A 6,000-nucleotide genomic window follows, 5' to 3' on the forward strand; every position below is an offset into this window, starting at 1 on the left:
ACAAAAGGATCATTTAGATCATCGCTACCCACTGGGGAATTGTCCATCCCGGTGGTTGGAACTTGAGTTCTGGCAAGCCTTGCCACAGACAGCTAAAGTGCTCTGAGGCACTGATATGGTTTAGCTGTGTTCCTACTCAAATCTCACCTGAATCATAGCTCCCATAATTCTCATGTGTTGTGGGAGAGACCCAGTGGGAGATAATTGAATCATGGGGTCCGTTTCCCCCATGAACACTGTTCTCATGGTAGTAAGTCTCACGATATCTGATGATTTTATAAGAGGAAACCCCTTTTACTTGATTCTCATTTTCTCTTTGCCTGACACCATGTAAGACGTGCCTTTGCCTTCCACCATGATTGTGAGGCCTCCCCAGCCATGTGAAACTGTGAGTCCATGAATCCTCTTTTTCTTTATAAATTACAGAGTCTCAGGTATGTCTTTATCAGCAGTGTGAAACAGACTAATACACTACATTAGTACCTGTAGAGAGGGGCACTGTTGTAAAGATACCCAAAAATGTGGAAGTGACTTTGGAACTGGGTAAAAGGCAGAGTCTGGAATAGTTTGGAGGGCTCAGAAAAATACATGAAAATATGGGAAAGTTTGGAACTTCCTAGAGACTTATTGAATAGTTTTCACCTTAATGCTGATAATGATATGGACAATGAAATCCAGGTTGAGGTGGTCTTAGATGGAGATGAGGAACTTGTTGGGAACTGGAGAAAAGGTGGCTCTTGCTATGTTTTAACAAAGAGACTGGTGGCATTTTGCCCCTGCCCTAGAGATTTGGAACTTTGAACTTGAGGGAGATGATTTAGGGTAACTAGCAGAAGAAATTTCTAAGCAGCAAAGCATTCAAGAGGTGACTTGGGTGCAGTTAAAAGCATTTCATTTTAAAAGGGAAACAGCATAAAAGTTCAGAAAATTTGAAGCCTGATGATGCAATAGAAAATAAAAATCCATTTTCTGAGGAGAAATTCAAGCTGGCTGCAGAAATTTACATACATAACATGGAACCAAATGTTAATTGCTAAGACAATTGGAAAAATGTCTCCAGGGCATGTCAGAGACCTTTGCGGCAGCCCCTCCCATCACAGGTCCAGAGGCCTACGAGGAAAAAATGGTTTTGTGGTCTGGGCCCAGGACCCTCCTGCTGTGTGCAGCCTAGGGACTTGGTGCCCTGCATCCCAGCTGCTATAGCCATGGCTAAAACAGGCCAAGGTACAGCTCAGGCCATGGCTTCAGAGCATGCAAGCCCCAAGCCTTGGGAGCTTCCACATGGTGTTGAGCCTGTGGGTACACAGAAGTCAAGAACTGTGGTTTGGGAACCTCCACCTAGATTTCAGAGGATGTGTGGAAATGCCTGGATGTCCAGGCAGATGTTTGCTGCAGGGTCAGGGGTCTCATGGGGAACCTCTGCTAGGGCAGTGCAGAAGGAAAATGTGGGGTCAGAGCCCCCATAGAGAGTCCCCACTGGGGCACTGCCTAGTGGAGCTGTGAGAAGAGGGCCACCATCCTTCAGACGCCAGAATGGTAGATCCACCAACAGCTTACACTGTGAGCCTGGAAAAGCCACAGACACTAAACACCAGCCTGTGAAAGCAGCTGGGAGGGAGGCTATACTCTCCAAAGCCACAAGGGCAGAGCTACCCAAGACCACAGGAACCCATCTCTTGTATCAGTGTGACCTGGATATGAGAATATGAGACATGGAGTCAAAGGAGATCATTTTGGAGCTTTAGGATTTGACTACCCCACTGGATTTTAGGCTTGCATGTGGCCTTCAGCCCCTTTGTTTTGGCCAATTTCTCCCATTTGGAATGAGTGTATTTATCTAATGCCCGTAGCCCCATTGTATCTAGGAAGTAATGACTTACTTTTTATTTTACAGGCTCATAGGTGGAAGGGACTTGCTTTGTCTCAGATAAGACTTTGGACTATGGACTTTTGAGTTAATGCTGAAATGAGTTAAGACTTTGGGAACTGTTGGGAAGGCATGATTGGTTTTGAAATGTGAGAACATGAGATTTGAGAGGGGCTAGGGGTGGAATAATATGGTTTGGCTGTGTCCCCATCCAAATCTCATCTTGAATTGTAGCTCCCATAATTCCCACATGTTGTGGGAGGGACCTAGTGGGAGATAATTGAATGGGGGCAGTTTCCCCCATACTGCATTAGTGGTAGAGAATAAGTCTCGCAAGATCTGATGGTTTTATAAGGGGAAACCCCTTTCACTTGATTCTCATTCTCTGTTTGCCTGCCACCATGTAAGACATGACTTTCGCCTTCTGTCATGATCATGAGGCCTCCCCAGACACGTGGAACTGTGAGTCCATTAAACCTATTTTTCTTTATAAATTATCTAGTCTCAGGTATATCTTTATCAGCAGTGTGAAAATGGACTAATAGAGGCCCTAAAAAAACTTGAAAGGCAGTCTAGGCCACAAGGAATGCAACTTCTAGGCAAGTCCTAGTGCTGTTCTGGGCTCAGAGCCAGTGGACTTAGGGGGCACATGGGCACACCAGCCAGTGCAATCAAGGGAGTACATATGCTACCCCCTCCCAACTCTAGGTAGTGAAGCTCACAGTTCCAAAAGAGACTCATTCCTTCCACTTGAGGGGAGGAGAGGGAAGAGTAAAGAGAATTTTGTCTTGTAACTTGGATAGCAGCTCAGCCACAGTAGGATAGGCCACTGTACAGAGTCCTGAGGTCCAAATTTTAGACCCTAGTTCCCAGATGACATTTCTAGACATACCCTAGGCCAGAATCAAATCCCCCAACTTGAACGGAAGGACTCAGTTCTGGAAGGATTCATCACCTGCTGACTAAAGAGACCCTGGGCCATGGATAATCAGCAGTGGTAGCCAAGTAATACATTCTGTGAACCTTAGGTGAGACTCTGAGATGTGCTGGTCTCAGGTATGACCCAAGCACATCTCCAGCTGTTGTGGCTATGAGGAGAGACTCCTGCTTGAGAAAAGTAGAGGAAAGAGTCAATGGGACTTTGTCTTGCAGCTTAGGACCAGCTTAGCCACAATGGGGTAGAGCAATAAGTGGGTGCTTGGGGTCCCTGATTGTAGGGCTTGGTTCCTGGATGACATTTCTGGACCTGCCCTGGAACAGAGGGGAGCCCACTTTCTTGAAGGGTGAGTCCTGGGCCTGGCAGCATTCACCATAAGCTGACTGAAGAGCCCTTGTGCCTTAACTAAACATTGGTGATAGCCTGGCAGTGTTCCCCACTGGTCTGTGGTGGCGGTGGCCATGGGGAGAGAGTCCTCTGCTTGTGGAAGGGGGAGAAAAAAGTGGGAAGGGCTTTGTTTTGTTGCTTGTGTGCCAGTTCAGCCACAGTAGAATAGAGCACTAGGTAGATACCTAAGGCTTCCAACTCAATGCTCTGTCTCCCGAATGGCACCTCTAGACCTGTCTAGGACTAGGGAGAACTTGCTGCCCTGGAGGGAAGAGCACATTACCACCTGCTGATTATAGAGCCCTAGGTCCTTGAGCGAACATAGGCAGTAGCTGGGTAGTGGTTATAGTGGGTTTTGGGTGAGACCCAGTGCTGTTCTGGCTTTAGGTCTGACCCAGCACAGTCCCAGTGGGGGTCACAGGAGTGCTTGTGACACACATCCCCCCAGCTCCAGGCAGCTCAGCAGAGAGAGAGAGAGTCCCCATTTGTTTAGAAGAAAGTAAGGGAAGAGAACAAGAGTCTCTGCCTGGTAATTCAGGGAATTCTTGTGGTTCTTTTTTGAGATGGAGTCTTGCTCTGTTGCCAGGCTAGAGTGCATCTCAGCTCACTGAAACCTCTGCCCCCAGATTCAAGCGATTCTCCTGTCTCAGCCTCCCAGGTAGCTGGGACCACAAGCGCATACCACCACACCCAGCTAATTTTTGTATTTTTAGTAGAGACGGGGTTTCACCACGTTGGCCAGGATGGTCTCGATCTCTTGATCTCGTGATCCACCCGCCTCGGGTTCCCAAAGTGCTGGAATTACAGGTGTGAGCCAGCATACCTGGCCTTCTTCTTGTTCTTATCCAAGGATACCAATGTGGTACTTCTATGAGTCTGCAAGAGTCACAGGATTACTGGGCTTGGAGTGCATCCTAATGCAAATATGGCTGCAGTGATAAAAAAAACAAAAAACAAAAAACAAAAAACAAAAACAAAAACTTAGATCACAACGCCCAAGTTCCTTCGAATGCCTGGAAAGCCTTCCCAAGATGGAGGAGTACACACAAGCCCAGACACCAAAGACTACAATAAATACCTAATTCTTCAATACTCGGACACCCCAGAACATCTGCAAGCATCGAGACCATCCAGAAAAGCATGACCTCAGCAAATGAACTAAATAAGTCACCAGGGACCAATCCTGGAGAGGCAGAGATATGTGACATTTCAGGCAGAGAATTCAAAATTTTGAGGTTATGTCTGTTTTGAGGAAACCCAACAATATTCAAGATAAAACAGAAGAAATTCAGAATACTGTCAGATAGGAGCTCCAGTGGTGCAATCAGTTAGCACACAGTACTTACACATAATATTATGAGATAAATTTAACAAAGAGATTGAAATAAAAAGAATCAAGCAGAAATTCTGGAGTTGAAAAATGCAGTTGACATATTGACTTATGTATCAGTCTCTTAATAGCAGAATTGATCAAGCAGAAGACGGTATTAGTGAGACTGAAGACAAGCTATGTGAAAATACAGTCAGAGGAGGGGCTGGGCACAGTGGCTCACGCACCTGTAATCCGAGCACTTTGGGAGGCTGAGGCAGGTGGATCACCTAAGGTCAGGAGTTCGAGACCAGCCTGACCAACATGGTGAAACCTCGTCTCTATTAAAAATACAAAAATTAGCCGAGAGTGATGGTGCACGCCTGTAATCCCAGCTACTCGGGAGGCTGAGGCAGGAGAATTGCTTAAACCCAGGAGGCAGAGGTTGCAGTGAGCCGAGACTGCGCCATTGCACTCCAGCCTGGGCAACAAGAATGAAACTCTGTCTGAAATAAAATAAAATAAAATAAAATGAAATAAAATAAAATAAAATAAAAATACAAGAAAGAAAATACAGTCAGAGGAGGCAAATGAAAAAAAGAATAAAAAAGAATGGGACGGGTGTGGTGGCTCATGCCTATAATCCCAGCACTTTGGGAGGCCAAGGTGGGTGGATCATCTGAGGTCATGAGTCCGAGACCAGCCTGGCCAACATGGCAAAACCCAGTCTCTACCAAAAAATACAAAAATTAGCTGGGCGTGGTGGCACACGCCTGTAATCCCAGCTACTTGGGAGGCCGAGACACGAGAATCACTTGAACACCAGAGGTTGCAGTGAGCCGAGATCAGGCCACTGCACTCCAGCCTGGGTAACAGAGCGAGACTCTGTCTAAAAAAAAAAAGAAAAAAGAATAAAGCATGCCTACAAGATCTAGAAAATAGCCTCAAAAGGGCAAATCTAAGAGTTATTGACCTTAAAGAGGAGGGGGAGAGAGAGAGAGAGATAAGGTAGAGAGTTTATGCAAAGGGATAATAATAGAGAACTTCCCAAACCTAGAGAAAGATATCAGTATTTAAGTACTGGAAGGTTATAGAACATGAAGCAGACTGAACCCAAAAAAGACCACCTGAAGGCATATAAAAATCAAAGCCCTAAAGATCAAGGATAAAGAAAGAATCCTAAAAGCAGCAAGAGAAAAGAAACAAATAACATGCAATGAAACTCCAATATATCTGGCAACAGACTTTTTGGTGGAAAATTTACAGGCCAGGAGAGAGTGGCATGACATATTTAAAGTGCTGAAGGAAAAAAAAAATTTTTACCCTAGAATAGTATTAGGTTGGTGCAAAAGTAATTGCAGTTTTTGCAATTACTTTTAATGGCAAAAACCTCAATTACTTTTGCACCAAGCTAAATATATCTGGTGAAAACATCCTTCAAACATGAACGATAAACACTTTCCCAGACAAACAAAGCTGAGGGATTTCATCAACACCAGA

The sequence above is a fragment of the Macaca fascicularis genome, chromosome X (genome assembly GCF_037993035.2).
Source record: "Macaca fascicularis isolate 582-1 chromosome X, T2T-MFA8v1.1".
In the NCBI taxonomy this organism is placed as follows: Eukaryota; Metazoa; Chordata; class Mammalia; order Primates; family Cercopithecidae; genus Macaca; species Macaca fascicularis.